Source organism: Equus asinus, chromosome 3 (assembly GCF_041296235.1).
Source record: "Equus asinus isolate D_3611 breed Donkey chromosome 3, EquAss-T2T_v2, whole genome shotgun sequence".
Classification (NCBI taxonomy): Eukaryota; Metazoa; Chordata; class Mammalia; order Perissodactyla; family Equidae; genus Equus; species Equus asinus.
The window spans coordinates 74201475-74215179 of record NC_091792.1 but is presented as its reverse complement, the minus strand read 5'-3'; the positions used below and the strand labels follow the sequence as shown (position 1 = coordinate 74215179).

Here is a 13705-nt window from a genome sequence, read left to right as displayed (position 1 = left end):
TATGAATTATTTTAGTTAGATTTAATATAATCGGGAAAAGAGAGTAATTTGAATGAGACTGTGATATATGAATGAAAACTATGTTTATGCAATGGAGATGGATATCACCATTTGTCACCATCCATCAACACCACAGACTAATTGTATGAAAAGTAAGAATCTTCTGATTTCAATTTCTATTTTTATTTGTATTTTTATCCATAGAGAAAATTCAATGAGTATTTTGTTTATTTGGAACTTCTATCTCTGTTTATAAATTACTTAATTATATTAAGATTACTAGTTTTATATTAATTTTATTGTACCAGGAACTTTAGAATTTCTTTAGCTTGAGAAAATGATCATCTATTTCTCCACGTGGGAATGTAAAACTGTGAATTCCACAATAAATTCTAGTGACATATACACATCACTTTTTTTCAGATTCTATGAATTTCAAGGCTACTTCATCTCAAGCATTTATTATTGATCACAGCTGCTGGAGTTTGATTCTGCTCTTGTAAGCTTTGCAAAATAGTCAATTCCTGTTGGCATAGTTTTAGTTGATGTCTTCTATTTCAAGACAAAGTAATTATGAAAGGGGTGTATATTGGACCCAATTTAGGTGCCTCCTGAGATACACTCTATCTAATATGTTTTATGGACATACTTTTAACACAGAGCTTCCATGCCCACTGTTGCCATGTCTCCTGCCCATAGAGATTATGGTCTAATTTTTGTCCAGGATTTTATAATAAAGATGACAGAATTGTAAAGATGACTGAATATGCAACATAACTAGGAATTTTTTGTTGAAGTCAGTATTCTGATTAGAAAAGAGTGGGATTCTGAGATCTAGACAGACATAATTGTGCAGGCCAGGGTGAAAACCATGAACTCACAAATTATCTTGCATCCTCCTGATTATCATAAGTAGCTTCCTCTCCCTTCAAAGAGAGGAAAGAACAGTCTTCCTTAGCCTAGACACCACCCCATTACCTTATTTGAAGAAGTTGTCATGCAATGGTATTTGCTTTCCTCGTGGGCTTCCTCCTACACCCCTTATTGCTTCCAACCAGCTAACCAGGGGAAGCTGCAAGACAGTCTAAGCAAGAATGTGCATTCTTGCTCTAGGATAAAATGAAATGCATGAGAAAATTGCAGGACTTTGTTGCTAAGTACAAGTGTGAACCATGGGAGCACTTCATTATGGGAGATGTTAACGCAGAATGGAAAATATAAATCTTGAATTGAGGTCTATCCAATGGGGCTTTTTCCATAGACTCACATTATTGGAAATGCGTTGTCAAGTAACTATGTGGTTTGCTTTACTCACAGAACTGTTTGTTAGATCTGTGGGAAAGAACTACAATACAGAGTTCCTAAAACTATAAAAGACCCAATAGTTGACTTTTTTAAATCTTAGGTATTGACAGTATCTTAAATATCTGTACTATTCTTTGGTGTGGAAGCTTAGGAGTGAATATGATTTGAACTTGATTCATATTTAGAAGACCCTAAAGTAAATTTCTTGAAGAAATTAATTCCCAAAGTTTCTAGGTGGGACATTTTTGAAGTGTGTCATCAGTATATCCATATTCAAGTGGAGATAAAATAAACTCAACTAAAAAATTGTGGGCTGACTAACATGACAACTGTGGATTAAACATGGGTTATATTTATTTGTTTATTTTTATCTTTTTTACTATTCTTGGAAATGTTTATTACAAGTGTTCTTAAAGACTTTTCTACATTCATTACAGAATGGTAAAACTTCCATTCACTGATATAACACTATTCTCAATGCATCTTTTAAATTCTTTCTTTTCTAAAGGAATCATATTATAATATATAAATGTACCAACTTAACGTATGCACCTTAAATGTACACCACATTATATATCAGATATACTTCATCTAAAAAAAAAGCATAGGGTCTTCATAAAAGGGCTGTTGCGTGGACGAATCTTGACTCAAATTTTGGTGGAACTAAAGTAAGCTTGATGGGCAGTGGAAGGAATTATATGTAAAATTCCCTGAATAAAAATTTATTGACTTTAATGAGCCATAAGAAATGACAATATTCGGCCATTTGTGACAACGTGGATGGACCTTGAGGGTATTATGCTGAGTGAAATATGTCAGAGAGAGAAAGTCAAATTCCACATGATCCCACTCATAAATAGAAGATAAAAACAACAACAAACAAACACATAGCATTGGAGATTGGATTGGTGCTTACCATGGGGGAAGGGGGGAGGGAAAAGGGGTAATTAGGCTCACATTTGAGGGGATGGAATATAATTAGTTTTCAGGTGGTGAACATGATGTAATCTACACAGAATTCAAAATATATTATGATGTACATACACAAATAAAAAAGAAAAATAATTAGGTGTTAATCACCATAAACTTCCCTCTTACCAATACTTTTGGGACATCCTATAATTCCTGGTATGTTATGTTTTCATTTTAATTTGTCTTAGACATTTTCCAATTTCCCTTTGATTTCCTCTTTTGCTCAATGGTTATTCAAGCGTGTTTTATTTTAATTTCAATGAATTTGTGAATTTTTCTCTTTTCTCTTGTTATTGATGTCTTTGTTTCACTCCACTGTGCTCAGAAAAGGTATCTGGAATGATTTCAGTCTTCTTAAGTTTGTTAAGACTTATTTCATGCCCTAACATATGGTCTATCCTGAAGAAAATTCTGTGTGATCTTTAAAAGAATATGTGTATTTCTAGGGTTGGTGGAATATTCTGGATATTTCTGTTAGGTGCATCTCACCAATAGTGTTGTTCTAGTCTGTTCTTTCCTTATGATTTTCTGTTTAAATGTTCTGTCCACTTTTGTAAGTGGGATATCAATATCTTCTATTGTTACTGTATTTCTGTGTATTTATCCCTTCAGATCCATCAATATTAACTTTAGGTATTTTGATGCTCTGATTTTGGATGCATATATATTTATATTTGTTATAATTTCCTATGGAAATGACTGCCATTTGTAATGACTTTCTTTGTCTCTTTTGCCTATTTTATGTTCAATAATAGTTTAGTCATCCTGCCCTCTACTGGTTACCAATTAGGTGGAATATCTTACTGTATCATTTCATTTTCAGTCTCTGTGTGTTCTTAAATTTAAAATAGGTCTCCTGTAGATAGCATATAGTTAGATTTTTTAAAAAATGTTTTAACTGTGTGGAGCTTCCTCAAAACATTAAAAGTAGAACTACCATATGATCCAGCAATTCCACTTCTTGATATTTATCCCAAAAAAGCAAAAATGCTAATTCAAAAAGATATATGCACCTGCATGTTCATTGCAGCATTATCTACAATAGCCAAGATATGGAAACAACCTAAGTGGTTGAATGGATATAGAAGATATGGTATATATACACACATGCAAATATATGCATATATATGCAAATTATCCATGATCAGTAACATCATTTAAGTTAATGCTTGAAATTATATAATAATATATCAATTAAGGATTGTTTTCATACAGAAAACACAATCTTATATATATTCATTAATGGTATTTATATAGCATAGAAGAGTAATCTAAAAAACTTGGGGATAAAAGTATGTGGCTTAATAATATATACTTCTATTACATAATAAATTAGTATAAATAATTCAAATAAAATATTTTAAAACGTTGTGATATGTCAAATTTTCCCTTGTGAACGTAACTTTTTAAAATAGACTTTATCTTTTAGTGCAGTTTTAGGATAACAGAAAAGTTTCACAAAAAGTATAGAGAGTTCCCACATATGTTCTCTGCCCCCTCAGTTTCCCCACTTACTGACATATTGCATCAGTTTGGTATATTTGTTACATTGGTAAACCAATATTGTTACACTTGTACTAAAGTTCATAGTTTACATTAGGGCTTACACTTTGTATTGTACAGTTTTATGGGGTTTGGGTTATGCATTATGTCATGTTTCCATCAGTCCAGTATCATAAATATTTGTTCTCCGTCACTAAAAATGACTTGTGCTCCATCTATTCATCTCTTCTCCTCTCTCATTGAATTCCTAACAATGACTGGTTTTTACAGTTCCCACAATTTTGCCTTTTTCAGAAAGGAAATTTATAATTCATAACTGTCATGTAAATATTGCCATTTTGAAACATAAATATCCTTCTTAAGGTTATCTCATTCATTGTTTTTTTCTATTAATATTTTAAAATTCAGTAACATCAATTGATTACTCTACTTGTAGACCACATTAATATATCACCCTTAATTTGGGCCAGCTATGCTACAATCAATTCACATGATTTAAAAGAAAACTTAATACCATCCCCTGCCCCGAAGAAAGAATCAAGTTGGGAGTATAAAGTAGATTTTACCAAAAGAATGCTATTCTGCGTACAAAACCAACAGTCACAGCCTTCCTAACATCCAAGACGTACCTCAGGACGGTGCATATCCTCACAGTTCGAGAAAGATCTAAGTAAACACAAGCTTAGAATTTGCAGTAAATGCTCAAGAATTGGAAAGAGGATTACTAGATTTTATCTTGTTCCTTGCTACATGGACTTTTCACAGTTATTTGAATCTGATACTTTCTGCTGAATCAGGAAGAACAATTAAGTTGAAGGTTGATGATCAAATGCATCGAGACAGAAGTGTCTAATAAATGAAACCCTTTGGAAGAGGTATAAGTAGCCTGGCTATAGAGATAAGCATGGGGAGGAGGTTAATCTAGAAGCAGAAAGCATCAGTAGTCACCATTATGAAGAACAGCTAAAACACTAGATAAAATCCATAGGTGACACTAGGAAGGCAAAAATCAGAGAAACAGCAGTGAACCACTAAGGCAATGGGCCTTCCATACCAGACTATACCTGGTGCTGTCACTTCCCCTTCATTAATTTGACTCGATACTAACCAGATTATGGGTTCACATTCTTTATTTTCCTGAAGGAAGTAGTTCTCATGCCTCAAGTTAGGATTGTAAAACTCCACAATAAGAATATCATATTCTTTATGAACTTTTAGGTCAATCCAAACTATTAAGAAAAATTTAAAACTCCCATACTTCTTTTGGCTTCTGAGACGATCTTCTTGTTCCACAACTTTCTTATTGCATTTTTCACTTCTCCATTTCTCAGTGTACAAATCAGAAGGTTGAACAAAGGTTTTCCGATTGACAGGTGTCATCATGTCCATGCGGAAGGTGGTTGCAGCATATGTTTATATAAATGTATAAGGACCAAAGAACACGATGACCACTATGATGTGGGAGACACAGCTGCAGAAGGCTTTTCTTATTCCTTCAGCACTGTAGTTTCTCAGAGAACATGACGATGACAAAACTCACTATACAGATGGCCTCACTATTGGACACTAAGAGTAGATTTACCAAATAGGTGTCTGTACAGGTAAGTTTAAACAAAGGCTGCAAGTCACAGAAATAGTGATCAATCACATTGGGACCACAAAAAGGTAAACTCAAGGTCAGAAAAATCTGAGCTGAAGAATGTACACAGGACCCCACCCAGGCCACAGCCACTAGTGAACCACAGACTTGATAACTCATATTAGTTGTGTAGCACAGGGACTTACAGGTGGCTACAGAGTGGTAAAAATCCTTGAGAATTAGGATAAATATCTCTAGGCTACCAAAGAAATGCATTAAAAAGACATGGATCATGCATTCACTGAAAGAGATAGTGGTCTTCTTCAAAAGGTCAGCCACAATCATTCTAGAGGATATGGACGTACAGAAGCATGTTCCAGATAAGGATAAATGGAAAAGGAAGAAGTACACTGGACTTCCATGTGCCTAGCTGGTCTAATAATCAGCAAGTTATCTAACAATGTACCCAAATAGAAAATCAAGAAAGTGACAAACTGCTTTCTTCCTTACAGGATCCTTAGTTTACCCAAGCAGAATGAACTCAATCACATTATTGTTCAGCTGAATGATTTAATGAATGAGAAGAAGGGATGAATGTGAACTAAATTGTGTGAAAAAAATAAAGGAATTAATGTAAGTTGTGCCATAAGATATTATGGGATAGTTAAAGCAAGTTAATTCTTGGTACTATGGGAAATCATGGAATATTTTAAGCAAAATTAAATACTCTTCATGAAGTACATTCTGACAGAGTTCTCAACGTCACTTCCATACTTTGTTCCTAAATTTTTAATGACCAGTTCAGTGGGCACATTGAGTCTCAAATAAATTTGTGGATGTGATAATTTTCCTACAGTACTCTTGAAATACAACCCTTTTTTAGCTTTGACATTATGTTGACTAATTTTTCCAATTTAATACATACAAAATTAAGAGCTAACCCTCATTTCATTATTTTCTTCAGTTTTCTCTCTCTCTTTTTTTAACTGCTGCCAGTCCTCCTCTTTTTGCTGAGGAAGACTGGCCTTGAGCTAACATTTGTGCCCACATTCCTCTACTTAACATGTGGAATGCCTACCACAGCATGGCTTGCCAAGTGGTGCCATGTGTGCACCCAGGATCCAAACCGGCAAATGCCAGGCCCCCAAAGCAGAACGTGTGCACTTAACTGCTGTACCACTGGGCCTCACCCTTCAGTTTTCTATTTTAGTCAGTCTTGGAGCCCATGTTTTGCATGGTGTATCACTTGGCATTTAGGATATACATGACTTCCCTTGTAGGTTCAAGAATAATAATAAACAATGAGCATATCACTCCCAACAAGATAAAGAATGTGTTCTTTATATAGTCCTTTACAACATTGTTACAAACATTTATACAAATAATATATTTGCTAGAAATACATAAGATTCTCCACTTGTCTACACATTATATCCCAGATATTCCACTTGAAAGGAGAAACAGGAAACACTTATAGTCTTTGAATAATCTACTACAAACTTTAAGCACTATTATGATATTAGTTCTTGGAAAGTACTAATAGAAATGAATGCTCTAATTGTTAATATATCAAATACGCCCATTTTTATCTGTCTTTCATCAGTTTCTGAAAAGCGCCCCTTAGAGCTCCTGAAGTGGCACTCCTAAATTAAAGAAGGGATATTACTTAATAGTTTGTTGTCACAATTCAAGTTTTTAGCTTAAGCATCATAGACCTAGAGTGGTTGTGTGTTTGGGTGCATCCAAGCAAGTGGTTTAGGACCAAATCTTGACTCTAACCATCCAAACCCCACCTTCATGAAACAATGAAACGGAGTAGAGAAGAAGAAAGGGCAGGGAGATGTGGCTTTAGAAAGAGGGATATTAGATCATCAGTAACTGATTTATTTTTTTTTATTTCTGTCTTAGCAACGTCAACGGTTATTAAATGTTGGAGTGTCACTTCTTTCAATGAAGATTTCTTTTTTTTTCAAATTTTAAAACAAATATCATCATCGCCCTTATTTCCAATACCAAAGTCTTTCTCCAGATATTCCCTGCTAAGGTGATATCGGACGAGACACTGTATGAAAGTAAAAATATAAACTGAAATAAAGTATATTTAAATATAATCTGGAAGACTTCCTTATCCTATTGTCTCTCTCCCCAATCTCGCCCAAAACTTCAATATATTGTCTTGGAAGTTGTGAGTTGACAAATGCTCAGCCTGTGATAGACTAACTAACACACAATCACAGTTATGTATTTTTCCCCTCTTTTAGTACATTTTCTTCTCAATAGACTTGAAATTTCTCTCACCTTCCTCCAAATCAAAAACAACTCTTGGGAAAAGACCTGATGAGGTTACTCACTTTGGAGTGTCAATGATAAAAAAAAAAAGAAAAGTCTTTTTGGACTTTATGATCCAGGACAAACATCTGAAACTATAAGAGAAATGTGTCTTGGCATCATAACCATTACAATGAGTTTATCATTTCCTTTGTTCACTTAGATGAGTCATGTGTCCTATAATATTAGTATTTGAAACTGTGGTAGGCATTGGAAGCAAGATGATGTGAAATTCTCTCATGCTCTATTCAGTCAGTGATTTTGGCCACACACTAGAGAGTGTAGTTTTTGGTATGGGTATTATCAATTCTATTAACGTGTCTCTTTCCAGGATAAATTTAATTCTTTCTTACAGTTGGACATATATACTTAAAATGACTTATATAATATTTTTATAATATTTTATTCATTTATAATTTATATTTATACATAACTATATTTATTATGTATAATAATATATACAATAATTATAAATTACTTTATTTATTTATAATATAGTTATAAATAATAAGTATATTTAATTTGTTTAACAATAATCGTGGATCTTTATCAAATATTTAATCAATAGTTTCATGATGACATTAAAAGTCTAGACCCAAATCTGCATCTGCAACGCTCAATTCTATCCTTTCATGATCCAAACAATTTAGACTACTTTAGTCATATATTTATTAATTTCTCTGAGAAATATTCTCTGTGACCTCAAGCATACATCAGGGAGACTCCTCCTGTGTTAAACAAAGGAATTTTAATCTATTGTGTAATTTATAATACCCTCTGATCTAGAAAAAGGACAATATAGTTCTCACATCAACAAATATTTATTGAATTATGTGTATAAACAGGGTATGTTCACCATGTAATGGGGCTGTACTAAAGTAAGTAAATATAACAGGTGTGATCTCTGTAATAGAAGTAATGTACTAGCCAAGGACTTAAAATAGCTACTTGTAGCAGCAACTCACATATAATATAGAGGAAGATTGGCAAAGATGTTAGCTGAGGGCAAATCTTCCTCAGGAAAAAACTTAAATAAAAATAAAAAAATAAATAGTTGTACAGTATGCAAACTCCTCTTGACCTCTCCTTTCTCACTGTAAGATCTTTCTATTTCTAGCTGCTTCAACCTTATGTGAACTTTAGGATCAAAATGCTGAGAAACATCCTTTAAATGGCTTTCAGTGATTGCCTGTAAGAAGGAAAATTCATTCTGCTGTTCTCTAAATGCTTGCTTTATAGCTTTTCTTACAATAGTAGATACTATTGCCTTAACGTAAAAAAAATAATGTGCTTATTTTAGATTCCTTCCTGGAGTTAGAATATTGAAAACGATGTGCTCTCAGGGTTTTATTCCACATTGTTCCACCTCAATGCCTTGTACTTTGGGGGTTCTCAGTAAGAGCTTTTAAATTGACTGTTTTCTACTACCCCTTAGAACATCATCATATTTACCTTATTCTTGTTGCACCATACTGATTACAAAACACATTCACAACATAAATTTGCTGTGGCTTTCTGTCTACTGTGTAGGTTAGAGAGACAAATATGCTTCCAATTTATAGAGCCAGGAAAAGGAAAAAAAAAACCCTGAGATCAATTTTAAATAACTTTTGAATAATTATACAACTGGAGTAGAGGATGTCATACTCTGAAGAGTACCACGTGGCATGTAAGACATTGAAACTCTGATACCCATAAAATGATCGTATTAAAGCATTTTTTAATGAATCCTAAGTCCTTAGGGGTCCATTTTTCATATATTCCCAATATTTATTCTTGTTTTTGTGTGTAATATATGTATAATCACGTCAAATTGTTTTTCAAAGGTGTGTTAACACCTTTCATCAGGTTCTCAATGGAATCTGATACAACAGGTTACAACGATCCAAAGACAAAATGGCATTAGTAACCTAGCATATCTTCCAGTAACTACTGTAGTAACCTCAACTCTTCAAACAAGATAAGGCAACTTTGAAGTGGCTAAATTTATCAAAACAAGGATAAGAGAATGTGTTGGTTTAGGAATGGGTGCATGACAAAGAAGTATTTAAAAAAAAGCAGGTGGGAAAACGTGGGGAATTGATGATGGTGAAATACAAGTTGTTAGGTGGTTCCTTCTGTGTTTCTGTTTTACTGCAGATGCTACAGTGGGAAGCACTTAGGTACCGTCTGTTCAACCATCCACCCCTCCCTAGTTGAGCTACACTAGCTTCCTATCTTTGGGAGAATCCCTATACTTACTTTATTTCTACACAGAATTTACCATATTCTGTGAGAATGTTAGCAAGTTGCCCTGAGATTCTTTACCCCTTAAATGCCCAAAGAAAAGAGTAATGTAATTTATTCTTCTGAACTCCTCACTCTGGGTACTGACTCATGTACTTTCTGCTTATCTGTTCAGGAGATGGCCTGGAAACAGCTTTAAATCAGAACCAAAATTTCATCATGAATCTCATACCCACTACCTATGTTTTCTATATCTGTTTGCCCCAACTTACATGAAATTAATATTTATTTGTTCCTCTTTTCAAATCTTCTAAAGAGAGCGGAGTCTTGTGGAGACGGAAGTAGATAATATCACATGTGGAAGAACATTGGACAGGGACAAATGTTGATGAAAATGGAAGATTTTTACCCAAAATATCTTCAGTAACTCCCCTGTCACATATTGGCAAGTTATCTTTCAGGTTTTAGCCTCCTCATTGTCATAATTTCTGAGCTTTCTCTGAGAAGTAGTCATCTTTTAAATTAAATCTCATAAATGTGTACATTGCAAATTATATTCTTATGGTATCATATTGGAAGCATACAGGGAGTAGTAATCTTATATTCTGATACAGAAACATTATTAAAAGTTGTCTTTGGAGATGGAAAAGTCGGCATTCTCCAGAGGTTACCTGTAGGTCACTACCTCCATTAACCTTTCCTAGAATTTCTAACCAGGCACGTCATTTCTAACTTTCTAGAATTCAAATCTCTTAGTGAGGATTCATCTTGTCACACTACCTTACATCAAAATCATGTGTTAAATTTTCTGCATTCTGCCATCTCTAGAAACTGTAATAAACCTTAACTCAGGAAATACATTCCTCTATCCCTATACTGCTTTTCACATGATGCCTTTTCACAGACATGGTGGTCATACAAGATTTATTGAGTTCAAATGATCATTTTTCCTCAACAATTATATTTACTCTATTTATTTCTTATATTAGCAGCAAATCTCAAAAAAAACTAAGTTCTTTTTTTCTGTTCCTTTCTCACTGTATGTGGAAACAGTGTAGTCAAAATAAATATAAAATATATTAGAAAATTATTTTAGATTATTTTATAATGATGCATCTGCATGTAAAAAGATGGAAATATATGTAAATTATCTGTTAGAAGGCTCTTTGAATTAGTGTCAAGTCTGACCATTTTTTTTCGATAGTGACATTCTCATAGAACACTGAAAAAATGTTGCCTGCATGCCAGGTGGAATATTTTAAAAAATAATGATGTAAGTTGTTAGCCTCCTGGAAAGTATTATTCTCTAAAGTTTTACTTACTTTGTTAGTCATAAACATTCCACATGTAATAAACATAACTTTTGATTTGTCTGTTCAGCCTACAAGAATAGCAAATTAATCTGCCTCATGCTTGTTAACCACATACAAAAATTCAGAATTGTTAGATTCTTCAAGCTGACCAAAACTACCAGGGAAAAAGAAGAATAAAAAAATAAATGGTGGAGAGGATGACAAAGAAGAGAAAGAAGAAAAATAGTGTCACTTAGAAAAAGGGAAGCAGGTCACCCAGAAACAAATCTGCTCCAAACCAGAGCCCGAAATTACCCCTCCTTGCATTTCTCAGTGGAAACTTTGCAGAACAGAAGAGTGTGAGATGATATATTCAAAATGCTGAATGAAAAAATCACAAATGAAGAGTTTGATACCCATAAAAAGGATCTTTTTAAAACAGAGATGATATAAACGCATTTCTACACAAATAAAACCTGAGAGAGTTTGTCACCACCTGACCTGACTTACAACAAATGCTAAAGGGCCTTGACATTTAAAGGAAAAGACAATAAACAACAACATGAACACATATGAAATTATAAAACATTTTATGTAGTTACATATGAATGCAAATGCAGAATACTTTACTAAAGTAGTAAATCACAATGCATAAATTAATTTAATCACAGTGTATAAATTTCTCTTAATTTTAGTGTAAACATTAAAAGACAAAAATTTTAAGAATAACTATAACTGTGAAAGTTGCTTAATAGAGATAGCATAAATATATATAAATTGTGACATCAATAACATAAAATTATTGTAAAATGTGAGGGGTGAGGTAAAAATGTAGCTGTGGTTGATGTTAAGATGTCACCACTAAAATATACTATTCTAATATTAAGATACTTTATGTAAGTCTCACAGTAACCACACATAAAAACACCTATAGATGATACAAAACAGAAAAATGGAAAGGAATCAAAGAATATGAGTACAAAAATTAACAAAATGGAAAGGAAAACAGCAAGAGAGGAATAGAGTAACAATTGCAAGACACTTTCACAATAAATAACAAAATGGCAATAATAAGTCATTGCCTATCAATGATTTCTTTGTCTATTTGGATTAAAATCTCCAATCAAAAGATATAAAGCAGCTGAATGGACTTTTTAAAAGAGTAAGTCTCTACTATATGCTTTCTATAAGAAAGCCAACTTCAGATTTAAGGAAGTGAAAAGTCTGAAAATGAAGGCACAAAAAAAGTACCCAATGCTAGTAATAAATAAGAGGGAAGAGCTGTGGCTATACTTTATATTCGACAAAAGAGTCTCTATGTCAGAAATGGTTAAAGGAGAAAAAGAGGAACATGATATAATGATAAAAGGATCAATTCATCAAGTAAACATAACAATTATAAATATATATGCATTGAACAGCAAAGCTCATAAATAAATAAAAAAATAATATGACTGAGGGAAAAAGAGAGCAAAATATAATAATATTAGGATACTTCAATACTGCCATTTCAATATTGGATAGAACATCCAGGCAGAAAAACAATAAAGAAACAGCTGAATTAGACAACCCAGAAAGTGAAATTGAACTAACAGACATATACAGAACTTTTCACTCAACAGTAGTGGAATACATATTAACTAAAGAAACCCAAAAAATAGCAGAACAAAGGAAATGGTAAAGACTAGAGAAGAAATAAATAAAATAGAGAAAAGAAAAAACAATAGAAGAATCAATGAAAATAAGACTTTTTTAAATTTAAACAAAATCAATAAAGCCTTAGCTAGAGTAAGAATAAAAGAAGGCTCAAATAAATTAAAAGAGAAATGAAGGAGGAGAAATTTCATGGGGTGACAAATATTAAGAATCATTAGAGACTATTATAAAGAATTATGCACCAGCAAACTGGATAACTTAGAAGAAATAGATAAATTCCTAGAAGCATATAACCTTCCATGATTAAATCAATAAGAAATAGAAACCCTGAACAGACCCATAACAAACAAGATGATTGAATCAAAAATTTTCTAACAAATAGGAGATTGTTGGAAAGATAGTGGTGTAGGAGACCTCTGAATTCACCTCATCCTGGGGATATAACAAATCTACAACTATCAATGGAACAATTACCTTTCAGAGAGAACAGGAAACTGGATAAAAAGAACCTTCACAGCAAGGGGCAATACTGACAGACGTACAAGAGACAGAAATATCCCTCTGCTGAGGAATAAACCACATTCTAGCCACAGTACTCATCGCCAGGAGCAAACTTAAGATACAAAGCCTTTCCTGGAGGAGTTGTGGAACTGAGCAGGAGCACTCTGCCACATTAAGCAGCCTTTGACTTAAGCACAACTGAGATGAATGCCACAATACGTGGCTTTGCTGGCTATTAAAGCCAATCAGGATACCCCCAGAAAAGCTCTTGAACATAAGAGAAAGTAAAGTGTGCTCTTAGAGGGGCTATGCACAGGTTGACCCATTCCTGATACCAACACAA

At 33.4% G+C, this 13705-nt stretch overlaps 1 non-coding gene across 1 annotated transcript; it reads left to right on the top strand.

The window, feature by feature from the left end:
- The first annotated feature begins 1228 nt into the window (after positions 1-1228).
- Positions 1229-1358, top strand: LOC123289648 (small nucleolar RNA SNORA18). Its single transcript, XR_006533712.1, has one exon. It is a non-coding gene; the product is annotated as a small nucleolar RNA SNORA18 (small nucleolar RNA).
- Positions 1359-13705: the final 12347 nt, after the last annotated feature.